We start from the raw sequence: 22,385 nt of genomic DNA on the forward strand, positions 1-22,385 counted from the left end.
CTTCTACATGTACTGTTGCCTGCTTTGATTATTTCCTAATTCTATCTAGATTAGACTAAGGAAATGGTTTGTGTGCAAGGTCATGTAACACTTCAGTGACTGGCTAAAGAGAAAGAAAGGGAGAAGCTTAGTTTAAACCTCAGATTCTGTCACACATTCATTAAAAAAGAAAAAGAGCATATGCAGATAGGGGGACGCTGATGAAGATGGGAGAGAATGTGATACAGAGACCACTTTCTTGTCAGTAAGGGATTACAAAAGAGCCCTTAAACAGATTGTTTATCCTGTTCTTAAATTACTGAGTGGATATTTATAATATTCTAGGAATGTCTCATAATTGTATTTATATAAAATACTGCTGACAATAATTTAATACTTAAACTTTAAAACGTCCCTTTCCCTCTCTTCACTTCCCTTTCCCTTCCCCTTTGACAAAGCAGGTGCAGGTTTAAGAAAAAAGGCTAAATGAGCAACTGAGGTGAAAGGATCAATACTAAGGAATTCAATTAAATTTCCCTCACAGGGGGTTTGCTCCAAATCTCATTGAAGACAACAGAAAGATTCCCACTGACTTCAGTGGGGTTTTGATGAGACCCAGGGGACACAGTCAGAGAGGGCCCCATCAGTGTTTTGCTGACTTAGAGCTCTTCCTCTGAGTCACCTTCTTTTTTTTTCTTTTTTTTTCCCCAAGAGAACCCATTTTGTTCTGGTGTCAGACTTGCAGTTTGTATCTGCAGAAAGCCTCTGTGCCTGGGAACTCTTCTAGTGATCAAAAACTCTTCAAATCTTCTCACTACTTCTGGATGAACAGTGCAAAAAGATTTGTCAATCGCCTTCCCTCTTTTCATGCATCCTGGTCTGTTCTAGCCCCAAACAAAGTTCCCATGTTTATGCAAAATATTAGTGGCTTTATTTTTATTAAGGGCATGCTTTATTAATCTTAATAAATCAGTTTGTCACTTGCTTTCTGACTGCCTCTCAAGTAAAACGGGGATTGACTGTGCGGTAACACTGTTTATGTCATGCCTGAATAGTTTAAGGTGAGGCTTTGAGTAGTTTTATTGCTTTTGTTTATATAGGTAAACCCAATCTGTGCATTTGAAATGATTGATGAAGTGCAGTCCCACTTGGAGTGTTTGTCATCATTCATGTGCTGAAGTGACATTTCTTTATGTATTTTGGCATAAACATATGCAACTACTGGCAAAGCATTTGACCCTGGAGTCTGACTATTTGTCATTCTAATCTTTTTTTTCCATACCCCAAAGTCAGGCGAGTTACAGTATATTCCATCTGAATTCATGTTGCTAATTATTCAAGAGATAGTAAAAGAGTCCTGTGGCTGAAACTGAGTAAGTTGCTGAATGTGCATTCTTCTTTTCACAAGTTAGGTACTTTGCTGCAATATAAATAAAGTTGGGATGTGTGTAAATGTCAAGAGCATCATCCATATCAAGCTGTAGTATCTTTTCAGAAAAATCTGAAGCCCATGCTTTGTCAATAGAATAAGGCAAAACACTTTGCAAGGGATTTAGAAAATCAAATGTGAGCAGAGATTAAGTAAAATGCGTTAAACATGTCTTGGGATATAATTTTCCAATAACACAGTTACAATGAAAAGCAAGTAACCAATAATTCACATTATGTGAACAGAGATAAATGGATGGTGCCTTAACCTCCAGGCTCAGGGTTCAGACTATGTGCTGTCTTGTTGGAAAAGAGCTGATTATTTATTGGGGAAAATGTCAGAAAAAAATCAAACTGTAAAGTAATTTTCCCTGGAAAAAAATCACACATCATTTATAAAATATATCAACTTTTTTTGAGGAGTCATAGAAATCTGATACCTCCTCAAAACTTACCTGTCTAGTTCTGAATATAGCACTTCTATCTACAATAACTGAGATAGATTTAGATATTTGGACACAGAAAGCAAATTATAATATAATTGATAGAGAATCTATCCAAATCCTTATATCAAGGAATATATATCCTGAAATGACATGTTTAAATGGCTTTCATTTTAAACTTGGATAACGCTTTCTAAATTTGCACTAACATGATATGAGATTGCCTTTTCTTGGAAAGTAGTATTAGTATGAATTCTGCTGGGTTTGCTCCAGATTTCCCCACATTTATATGCAAAGAAGCATCATACAAATTCTTCAGAAAGACAGTGTACAGATGAAAGTTTAATTCTTGGTTTCAAACGTTCATACAGAAGGACAAAAGACAGATGGAATCTAGGCAGGACACCCAGCTGCACATGAGCTGACGCAAGAGGAGAGTTGAGTCTGTGTCTAGAGGATGGGATGGTTCTCCAGAGCAGCTGAGGAGCTCTCCATTTTCCACCGACAGGGCTGGTGAAGGGTCAGCTCATTTGCCGGTGGAAAATAATTTCAATTTCTTTGGCTTCTTCTTCAGTCTCCAGCTGCAAGGGAGTTGTAGTACTTCTATGTGGAAAGGCACTAAAAAGGTATTGAGATTTAGTCCTGAAATGAGTTCCATGCTCACATTGCAGGGGAGGGAGGGGAACTAAGCCCACCAAAGTAAAGTACCTGACTCTGCTATTTGTCTTTCAATTCCTATAGGCCATTCAGATTCTACTAATAAATGGAGTAGCAAAAAAAAGTCTATCAAAATTGTAAAATATTTTATGTTATGGGCACCGATACCTGCATACAAAACCTCTGCTTAAAAATATACTTTTTAAAGTATTTTTTCTCATGTTTTCCAGAAGTTTTTGAAAGACATGAAATCTATGTATTTAGAGATACATCCATTCTCCATGCTCAGAAATGAATAGCCATGGCCATCTGCATTTTCTTTCCCTTCTTCTCTTTGCTTTTATCTATATAAAGATAGCTTTATATAGTTTTTTCCTATTAGACTCGTCAAGGACTCTGATTTCCTCATAGTTGTTCTATTAAAATTTTACTACATTTCACTCACAGCATTAAATAGAATCTATTTTGGGTATTTTTTGAGTATCAAAAAAACCAGACAAAGGTTGCCATCATGTTCACAGAAATACTTCTATTCTCCTTCTTCCCCTCAAAATAACCCTGGAATAAAAAGGAAGAAAAGATGAGAAATGGTTTGGACTTTTTCATGGGGAATACTTGCCCTTTCAATGATGATACATTTCTTTGTACTTTTTGTTATAGGAAATGACATATAGTTGGAAAAATCTCTGAGAAATGCTTTTCATTATCAAATCATTCTATGCAGTAAATGTATCATGGCACTGCTAAAACCCATGGTACAAACTAAACTGTTTCTATAAAGGAAGATTGGCAAACAATATCCTGCAGGTGCACTGTGTCGTACCTCTGGCAATTTTTTCTTTTTTTTTTTTTTTTTCTGAAAGAGAGCTCACGTAAATGATGCATCAAAATATTTGTGGGCTGAGGAGAAAATAGGGGGGTTACTTGTCAGGCTTGTGTCTATTTCTGTCTGGCTTTTTTTCCAAGTCTGACTCCTTCTGGGATGTTGCTGGTTTGGAATATGTGATAATATGTTGCATTAGATATGCAACAAGTCGTGTAAAGCAAATACAGTACCACTTTAAGTGAATGTCTCTCTTGATAAAAGAATATATTCCAATTACATTAATCCATTAATGGTTCATTTCCTCAGATAATTGGCTACTTATGTGTATCTTTATTTGCATCCACTAAATACATAGCCCCGAGTCCGAGTTACCAGTATCTATGTTAAGGCTAATGATTTTCATCCTAGGTTAGCATTTACAAGCTAAGACCAGGTAAAGAAACATAACTTCAATGAATACAATCACAAAAAAAAAAAAAAATTAGTTCATTGTTTGATTTCCTGCCTTCCAGTTGCAGCTTATAGATAATTCTACTTTTCAATTCCTCTTTAAGAACAGTATATAAAGAAGTGGCAATGTCTCATTTGGATACTGCATTAAAAGCACAGCTCTTAATTATAATCTGTCATTAATAGTTACTGTTGGTGAATAAATGTTTAATCTAATAATAGTCACTGGTTCTGTCATTGAGGTATGGAATTTTGTGCCTGAAACTAGGGAAAATTCTAATTTTTAAGTGAAATATTAGATTTATTCAATTTTGAGACAAAAAGCTCTCACACTCGCTGTTTCAACAATAAATCATCTGGCTTATTGGAAAGAAACTACAGGTCTTACCTTTCAGAAATTATGGTAAAGTTTGACCTCAGTCTCCAAGCGTTTATTTATAGTCTTCAAGATTTCATTAATAAACAATTATTAGTTGGTAATTACAGCATAGAGGTACACTAAAAATTGTTGATTGATTATCTCCTTTGACAGAAACTTAGTTATTCAAAAATGTATGAATAAATAGATGGGGAAAAAAATTTCCCTTATTTTGAAATGCAAGAATCTCAAAATTTCCTCCCCTTTTCCACTTTTTTCTTAATTTCATTTACACCTTTATCTTTCATCCTTTTGTCAGTGTTCTCAACTGCTCCAAGTGTTGATCAAACAGTGTCCCTCTCCTGAAGCTCTGTGAATGCCTAAGTCCAGAATACCAGAGAAGCTACACTCTGTCTTCTAAAAGTGCAACAAAAAAGAGCGGGGTGTGTTTGTTTTCCTCACCTTGAATGTGGAATTGAACCTTCCCTGTTAAAACTTAAAAATTAAATTCTTCATTTTAAAAATGCACATTTTTGGCTGAAGATATTTTAGTATTTGGGGTCTGTCCATTTGCACATTTACTAAAAGCAAATGGCCCAAGCCCCGGAGTATTTCTACTCTCTGTGAATTTCAGGGAAAAAGTTAAAGCAAGCCATGGGACTCATTTTGTGGAGGCCAGCAAGTCAGGCAATCGCAGCCAACCCTGCTGGCTTTAGAAATCTGAGGTACACCAAGTGCTCCAGAGCACAGCAGCTTCTTGTAGGAGTTCAGCCTCAGTGGCTGCTTCTCTTTTCAGGCACCAACTTATTCTGAAGAAGGAAAGGTCTATCAAGTCATACTTTCTGCAAGTGAAATAGAGTAAAGAGATGCAACATTTGATCTCAGAATTTCTGCCTGGCCAGAAACGTGGAACTTCTGATGACAATTGAATCTCTCTTCCTGAATATAGAATGTTTTTCTTACACAGTTACATGAACCTAATAACCATATCAATCAGGGTTCTTGAAAGCAATGCAATACATTCCACTGAAGTGTCTGAGGGGATGTTGAGGTTAAGGATATGTTTGAATTTCTGGATGAATGACAAGGTTGTTTTTGTTTCGAAGTTAACTAGGAACATGAAGGAGCTGTGAAATACTAGGCAAAGTATACTCAGAGAAGGAGCTGAAGTTTGCAAAGAGAAGGAAAAATCACTTACATGGAAGACCTTATGTGTCAAGTGCGCCTGAATTCACACGTACGTAGGCAAGTCTATGTAGATTTATAACAAGGGTGGTATGAGTGCAGCAGTTGCATTGGTATATTTGGAATCAAAAATACAGCAGTAGCAGGAACACTGCGAAGTTGTAGCACGTTCACGAGCTAGGGCCATAGTTCTGATGTGCCATTACCTCAAATCCAGCAAAGAAACTGCAGACTGGGAAGAAAAGAATGTGAAAGATGGAAACAGATAGGAAAAGAGGTAGAGAGTGCCAATTAAGGTACAGCCCTTGGCTTTTATTATCCAAGAATCATTTACAATGATTCTTGGATAATAAAAAGAAATTTCATTCAAAATTAACTAAATGTAGCCTTTGGCCTCAAGTTCTTCTAACTAACCCTGTGACTGCATGATATTTCATGCTCATGATTTTCCCCTCATTGTGAATATGGAGCACCCATTGTTCTGGATTTTTAATTCCTTTGGTGAATTTGCTCTTCCCTTTCAAATTCTCTGATCAGAAGGTATAACTCTCCCTGCATATTTTATTGAATTACTGCTAAAGACAGTCTCACCTCAGGATAAGTCTTCACAAGAATCTTGAACATTTTGAGACTAGACAATAGGAGCATTGACTTCAGTCTCCAAACCTTCCACCCAGCAGGTTGCCCAAGAATTAAAGTTATTAGAGTGCTCAAGTTATTTGCAGCTCTTACTGCCTCAGTTCCCACTTGCAGGGATTCTCTGAAGTATTTCCCTAAGAACAGGTGACTCTTCAACATAAAACTGGGGAGGGAAGAGGATAGCTTTGCTTTCATGGTCCTGCAGAGTGGAAGGAACTCAAAGTTGCTGACTTTTACTAAAGCCTATTCATTTTTGTGTTGTTGCTTAGATAACAGCTACAGATACACTGACAGGAAGCATTTATCACTCAACCTTCACAAAAGTGTGGAAATTCACCACTGATGGCTCTTCCTGAAATGACAGGTGAGAAATTGTGCAAAACCTGTGTTTTTCAGGATTTCTTAGCCCAAGAATGAATAAAAACGATTGATGATATGTCCAAATTTGAGAACACAAGATCCTAAAAGCTGCTTTGCTTTAACTGCCACAAGCAAAAAGTAGTGAAGACAGCAGCTTGTTGGAAGATGAATACCTGGAGAAGGTTGAGGCACTGAAGACCAAGGCAACAACAGAGCAGAGCAGAACAACTGCAGCAGAAACTGCTGAGTCCACACTTCTGCTAACCATAACTGGAAAATCACAGCTTTAGTCTTCCACACAAATATATATTTGGACTATTTGATGGCATTTTTCTGGAGTAAGCAACCGTGTTTCCCTTGTTAGAAAACCAGGTGTTGGTCTGGATTTCACAGTGACGAGGAGTACAAAAAAGATTGAGCAAAGGTAGACAGATGTGGGCAGAGGAAAGTGCTTCCAAATGCTGCAACATTTAATAAGCCAGGACTGAGACGTGCTGGACTTTTGACAGACCTGGTTTAAAACTGGGAAAAAACAAGCTGGATACAAATCTCTGCTTCAGATCCATCACATGAGAAAGCAATCATCTTTCCCCAGCCATGAGCTTATCAGGTGCATTCCTCTGGGTTTTTATCAAAAGCTCTAGACACAAGCTTATCTTAATATAGAAAGAGAAATTTTCAGATGTGTTAAAAATATTTGTGGAATGGTAAGTCTTCCCACTGGAGCCTCAAACTAGGTGCCTTCATGAATTTTCCATACTAAAATAAGTGTAAAGCAAATAATCTTTTTTGTTTAGATAAAGGTCTACAGAAGTGTTTGATATTATGAAAGATAAAAATAAACTTTGTATCTGTTCACAGGTTGCGTTCCTTACCAGCCTCTCCCAAAATCTAATCTGAAAACGGCCAATACCATCACATGGTGGCCAGTGGCTATGTCTGTCAGTGAGCCCAGGCAGGTGATGATGAGGTCCTCACACTCGTTATATGCATTTCTATTTGATCCAAGATCTAACGTGGTCCCCTGAACTAAACATCCCAACCACACACACCATTTAACACTGCTCAGAGAAGCAGGCACTGGAGTTTCTCCTGGTGACTTGTGCACTGAGACAGAACTCTTCAAAAATAAAACAGTTCACTCCTCAGGAATGATTCTGTGAAGCAAAGCAACCTTCAGTTAGCAGAGATATTCAGAAGATTTATTTCAAAACTAGATTTCTGCTCAAATCAAAACATTAATGCAGACACAACTTGCATGACTGTATAGAGAAGCTGAATATTTGAGAATGTGAGTGTGAGTCTTGAATTAAACATTAGCACTGAACACAATTCATAACTTCCTGAATCTGAAAGTGTACATAAGGAATTAGAATGTATTTTTAAAACTTTAAAGAAGCAACAAAATGTTTTGGCATGCTCCATACAAATTATGTCCTGGAGATTAATAAAACACTTTTTTGGGGAAGTGCCAAAAAAAAAAGTAATGACAATTTGTCTGTGTTATCTAACTTATTTTGAGTGAAAATTTACAGTAGTGCTGAAGGTTTTTCCTATTCTCTGACAGGTGTTAAAAGGGTAGTGATTTTACATAACATCTTTGTCTAAGGCTGAGTAAGGCCTTTGTGTCTTTTGAGATCAGGTTCATTTTGAAAAAGCACCCAAAAGTTCAAACATGCATTTGAAGCTCCAGAAACCCTCCAAATCCAAACCACTCACTTCTCTTTCTTCCCCATCCAAACAAGTCCGTGACTTTTACTTCTCCTTCAGCAGTCCAAATTTAAAGTACCTCTCAGAACATCTTCAAAGAGATTGTCTAAGCTGATAACCTTATCCTCAAGAAATGGTCAGAATGCCTTTTCATCCTGGTTCTTTCTGGTAAGTTTGACACCTCTTTCTGCAGACCTTCCTTTCTCTCCTTGGCATTTTCTTCTTAGCATGCCCATAATTACTCCTCTGGGTCTCACTATCATTCCTTTCAGCCTTTTAAGCGACCTGGTACACAATATGGTGTGCTAAAATTATGTTCTTATACAAGACAGCAGAAAGAATTTTCTAAACCTTTCAAACCAGAAAAATTACCGTGATATAAAGGAACTAAAATGTTGTTCAATGTGTTTAGAAATTGAAGGCAAATAGTTTGATTGTTTCCACACAAAGAACAGAACCCCATTAAAATCCTTGATTCTATTCAAGGATCTGCTGGAAACCTGACTGTTGTGAACATTAAGGCAGTACTGACTAATTTTTCTAAAAGAGATGTAGGTTATACAGCATTTGCCCTATATACTATTATTGTAGTATATTTTACTTGTGTTTAAGCCAGAGACTCAAGAACTGATGTTTTTCTTCAAAAGCCTAGTAAGTTTTGTATTGGCAGATTTTTCCCCTATCAACCACTCTCTGTGTTACTATTTCTTCAGCAGATGCTGAGAAGTGGTGAAATCTCTGTACTGCCTGTACTAGACTTAGAAAATTCACACAAACTGAAAATCAAAATCTGCATTCTGACACTTAAGTTTTTCATATTTGCATTAAATAAATCAGATATCCCCTTCATCTTAGGTCCATATGTCTCATTTGGAGAAAGAAGAAAAAAACCTGTAATATTGATTTTCCCCAAACTTACTGTAAGCTGAACTTGCTCCTAACAAAACAAATGTGGAGTTTCTAAGGAGGAGTGTTAAATTGCTGAAAGCTTCCACTGGAGTTACATAAAGAAAGGAGCAGGAAAATACTAATGTCTTGATGTGATTTTGTCTGGCCTCAGCAATCTTTGAGTGACAAAATACTGGAATGATCTGCCCGGGGAGGTGGTGGAGTCTCCATCCCCGGATGTGTTTAAGAAAAGACTGGATGTGACACTCAGTGCCATGGTTTAGTTGAGGTGTCAGGGAACAGGCTGGACTCGATGATCTTGAAGGTCTCTTCCAACACAGTCATTCTGTGATTCTGTGATCTCATGAACTTCCCTGTGCAGCCTTTAGCTTGATATGATTTGATTTTCAGTTGCCGTTCTTCATATGTCTACCTTAATTCAGCAATATGAAGACTATTTCATTTAAGACAAAATTTGAAAGATGTGGCCTTCTAGAACAACACTGCAACATCTGAGTGGTTTAAAAAAAAGTTGTTTGAATTCTCCTCTGCCAGCATGCTCACATACACACATGCACATGCTCCCTCAGACAACCTTTAGGAGATGTGAATGTGGTTTAAGGAGTACCTGAGGGAGTGAATTCAGTTTTGGACAGAGTATGGCACTCCTGTAGCTTCTTTTCGTGATAGAATTGCAAACACGTCAGTGCAGCCAGTCCTGAGACTCTGCAGTGTGCTGCACTCCTGGACTGTATGACCTGAAATCAAAACCCACCTATTGCTGGATTGTTTCAAAGAAATTTGACATATGGAAAGCTGTTGCTAAAGGTGTTCATTTTGTTCTGCCCTTTGTAAATTTCTTGTGATGTTATTCTTGTTCAAATACCCTCTCTGGGCTATAGCTAATGGAGAAATAAAAAGAACTTTCCTTGGCTTTTTTGATTGGTCTTCCTGGTTTTCATTCATGGACATCTTTATGGTTCTCCTGTATTCATTTTTGAAGGTTGTCTCTGCAATTATGACACATTATCAAGGCAATTCAAAATAATATATAGACTTTTTAGCATTTCTTCTCTACTGATGGCTTCCTTGTCCTTTCTCTTTCTTTTTTTTTCTCTTTTTTCCTCTGATGATGAAACACAGTTAAAAGGAGGCTGTGCTTCTTCACTTTTGTTCATCTTCTCTGACTTAACATCTCTGTATTATTCTTGATTTAATGAAGTATAGTATGCAAGGCTGTTTATGAATATTTCTTTTTACAGTACACAAAAAGGAACAAATATCAAACCAGAAAAAAACAGTCAAAGTTACAGAAGGCTGGGTTTCTTTTTTCTTCCCTATTCTTATGAAAGAGAAGGAACCAGCTCAGCTGGGTATCAGTCATCATAAGATTCTGGTTTGATTTCTGCAGGTGGCAGAGGTAAAAGACTTAGCTATGCAGAGCCTGGGGATTCAAAGGAAGAAATTGGTCAGATGTTCTTTCACTTCACTAATGGGGAATGAGTAAAATTTACCAGATTTATTTTGTGTCTCGTTCTTTCTCTCATTCTTTTGCAACCTAGAGTATTATCATATAATAGGAAAACACTGACCAAAATATACAAACTGAAAAGGCTTCTGTTGAACACCTCTATGCTTACTAGGGTTGCTTTTGACCTGCAAATCCTGCCCCCTTCTGTTTTTTTTACAAGACCTATAATAAGTTCACCATCTCTAAAGATGCCTTCATTGCTCATATATGACACTAATGAAACTAGAGGTTAATTTTAAGAGACCTTTAAATGTCTTCTTTAGAAGAACAGGAATCTTTACTTAAAAATAGCATCAAGAGAGGCAAAAGAGGACCTTAAGGTAGATATTCTTATTCACATGATGTACAATCTTACAATCCTGGAATTCTGACAAATATATACAATATTTTCTGAAAATAATAAAATAGGAGTCATGGTAAAGCAAAACCAATACAATTGTGAACTATCTTCTTCAGAAGCTGAATAGTAAGAATACCACTTGTGGTCTGGAAAACTAAGGGGAATTAAACTTATTTTCCAATTATTATCTTTGCAAACATCTTATTCAAATTTTTAAAAATTCACAAGTGATTCTGCAAAAAAAATACTGAATTTATGCAAATGAAAAATATATGAACTGTGTTATTTCTGCAATAAACAGCACATGTTTGAGGATCAAGTGATATGCCTTCTGTCTTAGTTTTTCTGATAGCATTGCAATTTTGATATTTATTTTCAATTTGCATGTCACAAAAATCTGATATTTTTTTCAATTAAGCACGATTAACCATTACCTAATGTTCAGTTTGACTTCTCAAAAATGCCTTCTCCCTTAAATGAAAATAATAAAACAGAAGGCTAAGAGAAACAGGAAGCAGGTGATTGTGAATCTTTTTAGAAAAATCTCTATTAAAAATAAATGTTTCTGATACTCATTCCTCACATAAAAAAGGCAATGGAAAAATGTTGAAAACTGTTTAGCAATTGATAAGGGCCACAGCCATAATTTTTTAGCACAGTGAAAGGTTCAGATCTGTTTTATTATTCACTTCTCTGTTGTTAGACCCAGGCTTCTGGGGTGGAAGTGCAGCAACTTGGAGTGACACCTACCACCTTTCTCTCCGTATTAGCTCCTGGAAAAGCCTCAGAGTTCTATGGAACTCAACAGACCCTAGAATAATAAGATGGAAGAGATACTCCATTAGCCACGTGCTAGAATTCTGTCACTGCTTTATCATATCTTTCTCTGCAAAGAATTTGTTGTTGTTTTTGTCTAGCCAACAATACTTTAACTAGGATCTGGCAAGGATGTGCCTGAATTATTTGCACTTCATATTCTATAAAATGTGAACTTAATGTGCTATGTCTTGTACACAAATAATTATTTTAGCACTTTTCAGAATGTCCTTGTATTTTTTTCTCTGTGTAACGTAAGGGTCTCTTGTATCCTATCTGCTTATTCAGTAGTCAAAGGAAACTGTACTCTGTTTCTAAATACAACATTTCTACATTGTCCATATTTCAGTGCACTACTTCTGGTTTTACCTTCTTCAAGTCTGTTGAAATATTTTTAGAGGTTGAAAAAGAAATGTGTTTTTTTCAAGATATAGCAAAAATTTTGAAATTGGTAAACAATGATGTTCCCTTACAGACCTTAGTGATTGACTTCTTTGTACTTACAGAAAAGAAAAGGAAGCATCTTATTGGAATGACTTTGTTACCTATTTTCTACCATTATTGTAAATCTGGATTTATATCCTGAAGAATATCTGATGGTTGTCTCCACTGAAGAACAACTGTTTTTCTCTTGTTATCACCTGGTTTTCACCTGTTGCATAACTTCTCATAAAATATTGAAATAACATATGCTAGGACAGATCCCCTTAATGCTGGGGTTTGGGTTTTTGGGTTTTTTTATTATTTTTCAGGACATTCTGAGATACTATCCATCTTTATTAGCATGTTGTATTACTAATTTATGCATGGAACTCCAATTAGCATAACTGGAGCATAGCTGAATAGCAAGTACAGTACAGGAAAATAAAATATTACAATCTAGCACCAACTTTTTAAATTATGTGAATGTTATGACAGACATGAGATAAAATGTTAAGCTGCAGAGAAAACTTTTGCTGATTATGGTGTAAATTTCCTTATTTATTTAGCAAATCAATCTTTTAGCTTTTAATCCTTTGCCTCTTGGATGACCTGCTGGGAAATTCCTTCACTCCTCCAGGTTGCTCAAAGCCCTATCAAACCTTTAATCCATTGCTTCCTTGCTTCTTGGATAACCTGCTGGGAAATTCCTTCACTCTTCCAGGTTGCTCAAATCCCCATCCAACCTTGCCTTGAGCATTTCCAAGAATGGAGCATCCAGAAATTTCTGGACAACCTGGATAAGGGTCTCAACCACCCTCGCTGTAAAAAGACATTTTCTTTATGGCTAATCTAAACCTGCCCTCTTTTCATTGGAAAACCATTACACCTTGTCCTCTCACCACAGGCCCTGATAAAAAGGAAAAGAAGAGCAGAAAGAGCTAACTCCTGCCTCTTACCAAGAGTGCAGAATCATCAATATTCTGCCCAGCATCAGGAAACAGGGACCTCAGTAGTCTCCTCACCGTTCGCTTTACTTTAGGATCTGCAGTCTTTTCATAGCAACTCTTCACTCTGCACTCAGCCACTCTTTGCTACTTGTTTAGAGGTGTGAAAATCCTGGAGGGAACCAAAACTTAAGGCAGTGGACCTTCATGACCTTCATCACAGAGATTATACATTGTGCCTATTCTTAGCAGTAATAGATGGTTCTGAGCTTTCCCTTCTTTCTGCGCACCGTGCAAGATTAGGGTCGTGCAGAGGTAAACCATAATAAATTAAGGGATCTGTAATGGAAAACAGTTTTCTAAGCAAGAATTTAAAAAGCAGAAAATCCTGATCAGTGGCTCTTGCTCTACATACATTTCTCTGTTTCTCTGATCAAGAAATTTGTATTCAATTCATCAAACCAAGGGCAAAGATTCCTAGAAGCTTTTTCTCTTTGAAAAAGCATTAAATACTTGGAGAGGATCGGGATAGTCCCACAGCAAATGGGAATGCTTAGAAAGTAGATACCACAGTTCAGATTTCTGTTTCCCAGGGCTGCTGGGTAAATTTGTTGTTTAAAAGTTTCTAGCAATTACAGATATAGAAACATACTGTCAGAAGAAGAAAGCTGGATAGCCATGCTGCTAGGAAATTACAAAGTTGTAGCAACAGAAGCAGGGGTTGTCATCTGCTCAAATTTTGTTCAATAGAAAGGTAACAGAACTCTCATGGAGAGATGATATAAGAGATTTTATGTATAAATAAACATGAGAAGCAAAATTCAACTCTTATAATTCAACTCTATTCAACTCTTATAATTCAAATATAACAAGAATGGCAACAGTGGTAACAAATAAGAGGCGAGTCAGAAGATCTGTTCACAACAGCCCCAAAGCCCAGAAGGTAAAGAAGCAATGAACATTAATGCAACCTATTTTTTGGTTAGGTCTCAGACAGGAGATAGCTAGCAAATTTGGGTTGGCCATGCCTCAAGATTGCAGCTCAACCAGAAATAACACCAATGTCTGACATTATTTTATGTATTTATGAGGGTATTTTTAGGTCTACATAATGACATTGCAGGTGCTACTTGAAATCCATTTTCTGCTTGGTTACTAGAATATTTCAAAGCATCCTTAAGTCTGCATTATGCTGATATTGATTCTTAGTTCCTAAGTTTATTTAGGAAAGGAGGATGTGAGGAAGTGAATCTTTAAGATCTTTCTAAGACAATTAGGGTTAGTTATTTCTCTGTGTAGAAGCTGCTGTATCACAGATTATTGATCACCTGGACTAGATAAAGTAGAATTGATGACTGAATAATATGTATGGCTGTAAGATATATGAAAATATGAAGCCATGGTAGGTGGAATAGGTAGAAACCAAAAGCAGCAATTGAGCTACAAAAACTGGAAGCTTCATTCAGCTGCAGATCCTCGTTTTCATCACTCTAGCACCCTTCAGTAGTTTACAGAATGGTTTATAGCTGCATTTTAAGTGCAGTGCCAGGTACTCACACCTACTTTTGATTTGTATGACTGAAATGTACACAACTCTGAACATGGATGTTAAAGGTCGGGCCAGAATTCCTTTCCTCAGTCTTTTTATTTGTATCATCAATATCATTTCCTTACATAATTCACAACTATTTTATAAACTTTAGAAAAATACAGGAAAGGGATTTTTTTTTTCATCTCCACCAAGGAGATGAAAATCACCACAAATTTAACCCTGCAACAAATGCAACTTTGAGATGTGCATAATTTGTAAAGAAAATATAAATCAATAAATATTCCTGAAGTTAACATACATATAGAACTAAACAAAAAATGCAGGTTCTTTGTTTCATAACAGGCTTTTTCTCCCCCCAAATTCTTTACCCTGTGATGATTCACCTATGCAAAACTGCCCCCAGCTGTGTTCTAAAAATCAGTTGCTATAATAACCAAGAATTAAATTAGTGCAGAAAAAAGTCTATCTTGTAATTTTATAGGAAAAGGATCGTAATGAAATCTGAATATTCTGCTACTTCTAAGATGTTTGTTGATGCAATAGTGCTGAAACATTTTAAAAGAGAAAAATGAACACTTATTCTGATTTAACAGTGTAATTTTATTGACTACCAAAGAGCTATTTCTGATTTATACCACAGAGATCAAAATCAGATGCAGTTCCTCTATAATATTCTTCCCAACATCTCCTGTATAGGTGGAAATCGAAGTAAGATTATGGGGTTTTATGCACACATATTTGGCAGCCTTTTCGTATTTATTGGTGTAGCAAATATCATTTGAATTTGGTGCTTTTTTTTGCTAAAGAGTCAAATAAGTTATTTGCTGTATGAATAAGTATTTGATAGCAGATCAGACAAAGATAAGGCGTGAGGTATGAGTTTGCAGATGCAATAAAATGACTAAAAGGCCAATTCATCCCTCATGTAACATCGCTGAAGTCAATGAATTTGATCTTTATGTTGAAAATCCAATTTCACACTTAAATAGATTATTTATATCAGAGTTGTTTGTTTTTTGTTTAGTAGTAGCTCTTGTAAGGATACCCTGTAGGATGAAACCAGTGATATTCACTTGTAACTTTTACATATGCAACATGCTGTCTGTTTTTTTCCAAAATATATCCCCACAACTCACATCAAGGAAATTCCAATGTACTTGCACAGTACATATAATTAGCGATCATTAGTCCAATTAGTGAAGATTAGGGATTTAGATGAGATATGACATTTGAGCTAGAGAGAATTCAGTGAAATCAAAAAGCTGAACTGATATCAGGAGGAAATATTGTTCTTGAAATGGAATGTGAGGAAATATTGTTCTTGAAATGGAAGAACCACAGGATCACTAAAACAGTGGGACAAAACTGGACTAAGCTGAAGGCTAGAGAAACAGTATTTGAGCAAAGAACAGTGGCTGTTCCATAATAAAGATGTAAAATAAGAATGGTTTGTGTATTTGCAAATCACTAAGATTTAGGAAACAAGGATGTGAAAGTAGAAGGAGCACATTTTCGTGATACAACAACAAACCCAGAGGTACAATAATGAGCCAAAACCACATGGACAAATGGGTGCTCAAAGAAAGTGGTCAGCCTTTCTATCTTTGGACCTGGACTCCTCCTTTCCACGGAGGAAACTGTGAGCAGCTGCAGTCAGTGTTCCCAGATTCTCAGTCTCCAATGCTCCTGTCAACATTAAGTCTTTGGCTTCTTTCTTCATTAAATATTTCACGTCTCACCCTGTTGTTCAAACTGGTCCTTCATCTATTTCCTCTTGAGCATCCTCCTCTGACTGTTTCTTCCTAAACAATTTCAAGTAAAGCATCCTTATGGACAACAGGTAAAGCACATATTTTGGATTTGCTCCAGCTTTTTTAGAGGTACAGGATTTGGAGGTATCATCTCTAGCAATTCCTGGCTCTTTATATCACTTTTAATGTCTATGAATTTTAATCAGAGATGATCAAAATATTTCAAATTAAGAGTGAATATTTTGGGCTCCAATACTGATCTCTCTATACACTCAAAAATTTTCTGTCAATCTTCATTTTCCACAACTCTGTTTCAAATCTGATTAGAATTGGCCTTAAATCCAAACAGTAACCTATTTCAGAGTGCTAGGACATTGCTCAGAACTAAGACTTTTAGAGTGCAGGTAGGTTTTTCTTGTGCTAAAAAGAAATTGCTTCTGCTGTGCAATCAGTATTTGCAAAAAGACAGCTTTTTAAAAACCTTACTGTCCGCCAAAGTCACAAACACCTGGTTTCTTTGAGAAGCTGAGTGTTCATGGTTTGGAAAAATTCCAGAAGATAAAGTTAGGTTCATCCTGCTTTGCAATGTTTGGAAGCTTGCCACCTGCAAAATAACCCGTGTTACCACATGCACTATTCAGTGGTGTGGGTTTGTCTAATTTCCACTGTATCATCAGAGGTTTTCCGTGTGGGAAATACTACAGGTTTGGACTGGGATTGTAGAAATCATTAGCCCAAACCTAAGCAAGTATCTAAGTTCCCTGTAGAGAGACAGGAGAGAAAGAGGAATCTTCCGATGGTAAGTCATCTGAAATATAATTTATCAAAACATTCTTTTGCAATCCACGTCTATCATATTAATAAATGCAGACTAATCCATGTGTCTGGGATTTCTTTGAAGAACTTTTGTAGAACTGATCTTCAACTATAAAATTGGTATTGACTCTTCTTCTTATTTATCCACAATATCTCTCCTCTTTGCTACAACTTGAAGTTATTTGCTGGCTCAGACTCAAATAATCTGTACTCTCAGGTATCCCACAAATCCTTTAAAAGTACACATTTGTAACTTGTCTCCCACCAAGGAAATTAAGCAATAGTTTGAACACATATCTTACCTCAAAGTAAGAAATCTAAGCATTCCACATTTCTGCTAATTTAATAATTTAGAATTAGTATTTTTATTGCAAAATATATTACACGGGAAGTTTTGTTTCCTGATGTGGAAATCTTATTCCTATTAACCATTTTATATTTCTTCCTTGCCTGTATAGCTGATGTACCCATTGAAAAGAGGAACATTTTTTTCATTTTGGGGCTCCATCTGGATTACTTTTAATCCTAACTGCATCCAAAGTAATTAACTTGGTTGTACCTTCTTCATCTGCTCTCTTTTTACATGTCTACACATGAAATATCTGGTTTAACTTCCTAACTATGCAAGGCTAAAAAGAATTTTGAAATGTTTTACTTTATCACTTTTCTTACTGATTCAATTGGCTTTATCCAGTAAGTTCATTCTTCTACTCTCCCTAGGATGATTTTTCCAATATTCCTTCCCAATATTCCATTTTAGGTGATTGCTTCCATAACAAAGTCCTGCACACATGACCATTTAGCCACCTTTGGTGTAATGCATTCCGTTTGATGCTGTCTGCAAAACTGGGCAGATTTTTGGTGACTTTGTCTAAACCACCTTTTGCCTGAGAATACCCAGCAACAAATATTTTGGTGTTCCCTTCATGCAGTTCCAATTGCTTTAAAATCCACGTTCAAACTGATGTCATCCTCAAAACAGAAAACGAAGAGACAGAGGGTATGGAAAACATGTATAATTAGCAGGGAAATTAACTTAATGCTGAGAGGCAACAGGTGCCTAATCGAGCATCCAAGCAATCTCCTCATTTTTAGGTTTTTTTCCTTGTTAACTGACAGATGAGAGATAATGATGATACTGATGAAAAAAGTAGTTATAAAACCTGAAGAAATCCCATGAATAAGGAAGAAATGGCCAAAAGACTGGCAAGTCTGCTCTCAGCAGCAATCAGAGAAGGATTATCTAAGTTCATAATCAACAAAAAAGGGAGAGAAAGACACCATCTGGCTTTACCCTTCCCACAGAAAGGTCAGACTCCTTTGCTTTGGAAATACCCAGCTATGCACACACCAGCCCAAGGAGACCCCAGAGCAAGAGTCCTGAGAAGCAGGCGTGTCTAGGCAAGAAGCTTTCCAAGATAAGGCATTTTTCTTCTTTATCTCTCATGTTTTAGGGCAAAATTTTGGTCCTAAAAGAAAAAAATTGTCCTCATAATAGTAGAGTCTGTAGAGGCTGCTGGTCCAGTCCCCTGGCAGCTTTTTCTCCCAGTTGATACTCTGCCTCCCTAACCTATGAGGCGCACAAGCACCCAGAGGAGGTAAATGTTTATTCATTGCAGGCAGAGTGCAGCAATGTTTCTAGTAAGGATGTATGTCATTTAAGACTTTAAACAACATAGAATTTTCAAGCCATTCAAACCATTTGCACTTCCTACAAACCCCAAGTTTCGCATTCTTCAGAGAGTACCCTTCTTTGACGAGTAATGATTTCGGAGCTGTTAAATCTTTACATTACCCCAACAACATGTCAATTAAGGGAGGCATTTTATACAGATTACAAAGATTTGTCAGAGGTGGCCACAGCTTTGTTAAAGCTGTTTTGTGGACATCTTCATAATTAATGGAAAAATCATTAGGAATTCAGTCTTTATTAACCCCTGTAGCTGCAGGGGCCCATTTCATCTTAATTGCATTCATTTGGCACTGGCAGTATTATACAGCATAATCACTAATAAATGATCTTTTAATTTGTACCAATCAAGAGAGCTTGCTTTCATGCCAATATTCCTGTTTCTTTGATGTTGACCTGTCTTGATTTTTGATCATTTGAACTTAAGATGATTTACTGGAAAATCAATATCAATACCAAATCTGCCGTATTCATACATCTGTGGTTAAGTTCAATTTGACCGTACTTTGATTGAAATAAGTAGTGCTTGATTATCCATTCAGATTTTATGAAATGATCAGGTTGGGAAATCTAGTCCTGTATTCTTATTCAAAGGCAAATAATTAGAAACTGTAGGAAAACTGCAGAGCTGGGACAGCATTTGAAGTAACACTTCAGATCCCACTAATTAACCAACTTTGTCTGTAATCTCCTAGAGGCCTCCACCAAGAGAGTAATATGCTATTACCCATTTAGCGAGGCCGACAGGGGCTTTGGCTACAGTTGTTAATAAGAAAATCTGAGACAGTTTCTCTCATTATACCCCCTGTCCGCACTGTCTCTGCAGTATAAAATAGCCGTCATTGTTCTGTTGGTCAGTTAACCAGAAACCAGACTACTGTAAAAAAATACTTTACAACTAATTGAAAATGACTGAAACATTCCCTTATCAACCAGTTGCTTTGTGTTATTTGAAGAAAATATAAATGTTAGTGAAGGAGGGCAAACACAAAGTTCAGTCTCTTTAATGAATACCCCCTGCATGAACTAGAATTACTGACTTAGCTAAAGAAAAAAAAACCCTTACAGCTATTACTTCAACCTCATGGTTATGAATTAAAGGAAAAAACACCCACATGATCTCTTTCCTAATATTATAGCACTTACTCCCTAAGTACTGAATTAATTTATTGAGAATTTACAAGTAAATCTGTTTAATTACTATGAGCAATACGGGTCTTGTCTAAACTCTTACTGAGCTGTTACATGGTGATACAGCTCCACTACTGGCTGTGAAATAAATAAATAAATTATGTAGCTCATTCTGAGGTGGGAGGGAATGAGCTGGACCATGGCAGCTGCATCATGGGAGGGATTGTGAGGGTTCCTCCTGTTCCTGGGTCACTGCTTCAACCCTCACTGCTTTGCTTGCAGAAACTTTAGTGACCTGCTTCCTTAAGTCTTTGGTGATTTAGGGCAACCAGGTCTGAAACATTCCCCAGCTGCCACAGGGAGAAGAAGTTGGGAGTGTGTGTGTGTGTGTGTGTGCGTGTGTGTGTGTACATGCAAGTTAGATGACATTTTATTTTACCTCATTCCAATTTTCAGTGTAAATATTAGAAGTCCATGAAATGCATAAGCAAGATTAAAGAATTGATCTCAAGTTGTTGAGATATATACATGAGGGAAGCAAATAAAGCAGTTTTAATGCTGTCAGGCAGTGGCATTGCAGAGAAGACTTTCCAGGTTTGGGGGACGGAGAGGAATGCAGAAAACATTTTAATGTGAAACTGCAAGCGTGAAATTGCTTCCATTAAGCTTGACTTCCTGATTATTGTGTAACATTATCAAAAGGCACACTTAAGGCTGTTTTGATACCCTAAGTGTACATTACCATTTCTAAACAAATTTAAAATTAATAATGACTGCCCTTGATGTATAATGCCTGATAGTTACTGTGGTTTGGAGGGGTTTTTACAGCAGTTCTGTGAAGTCATCTGTCCTAAAAGATGGATCAGTAGTCTCACCTTCAAAATTGTTATACTACAGCTACTTATTTGGGAATTTTGATGGAAGAATATTTATAATAGCAGCAATTCAGCTTTTGCTGCTGAGCTGGTTGCCTGCCCCCACAAAGTTTTACGTATAGGTTCCAGAAAAACTGCTTGTCTCATCTCTGTAGAGGAAGAATGACAACATTCACTCCAATAATTAATTATTCACATAAACACACCAAATGTATTAAACTACAATAATTGGGCGAAGGAGGAGGGGAGAAGTGAAATAATCTTTTCAATAAGTGCTGTAGCTCATAATTACTTACATCAGTTTGGGCAATTTTTCAGATTCCTAACTCAAGTATTTCTGTATTTTCTACTCAGACACCTCTGATTTCACTTTAAGCATGGGTCAGACAGCAGATTTTTCATTTTATTGCCATGCCTTTTAAAAGTTCAAGCAATAGCCTCTAATTTAATCTTTCTATGCACTGATCTTAGTCCAACTGCTTATATTCATCTTGTTTGCACTCTGAAGAACTCTTTTCTCCAATTGACTCCTCCATGTCTAAGTCATAGCTTATCACTATTCTGTTGTTCAATGCTCACCTCAGTGAAATTCCCAGACTCTTACTAACATTTTAATAGCATGTATGTAAAAATCTTTCATTGTTTGCTGACAATCTTTTGGATAAATAGTAACACATAGAATATCTCACCACATATTTTATACTTTCAAATAGAGTCTCATGGCAAGTCTCATGTACAGTTTACTTGTTTACTATGACATGTATTGCCATGTGATTTGACATATTTTATTCTGATAAAGACTATTAATGGCTTCCTTGAGACTTTTTTCCAGCATTGAATATACACATACAAAACATTCCCTTGAAATCTTTCCTTGTCTTATCGGAGAAGTCTTTAGTATCTCCTCTTAAAAAATGTGCAATGTATGAAATACATTCACTTTTATGATCACTCAAGAGAATAAAAAATATCTGTCCTAAAGAATCACATGCTACTTATTGTATAGATCTACATACAGTTTTGCTTGATTTGGTTCCAAAGTGATTTCTGGAAAAGCATAACAAAGATTCAAGATAGAATTTGAAAAACTGAATAAAAAAGATTGTCTTCCATGCCATTCTCTGCATGAAGTTTGCTTTTAACTTTCAGCAAGCTTGCAACCTCATAATTCTCACCCCTAAAAATTATTTTGATGTAAATAAGAGCAATGAAGGCTTGTGAACTCTAAAACTATTTTTAAATTGTATTTAATTTTAATGAGATGGAAAGATGAGCAGAGTGATTTTATTCACCAGCACATGCCTCTACTACTTGACTGAAGAACAGACACTGCACATCCTATCAGAAAACTCCAACCTCTTTGCCTCATATCCTTGCTGGCCATGCCAATTTTTTGCACGTTTATTATTCTCATCATGGATGAGTATTTATATCTGTTCTGAATTTGTTCTCCTTTAATTTCCATTTATGTTCCTCTTGTCCTAGCTTCTTGTGCTGGTCTGAAAATAGGAGCTCATGTTGACATTATCTGTTCCATTTAAAATTTTAAATACTTCAATTAAATCACCTCTTAAGTGATTTTTCTTTCTAGAC

The sequence above is a fragment of the Molothrus aeneus genome, chromosome 3 (assembly GCF_037042795.1).
Source record: "Molothrus aeneus isolate 106 chromosome 3, BPBGC_Maene_1.0, whole genome shotgun sequence".
In the NCBI taxonomy this organism is placed as follows: Eukaryota; Metazoa; Chordata; class Aves; order Passeriformes; family Icteridae; genus Molothrus; species Molothrus aeneus.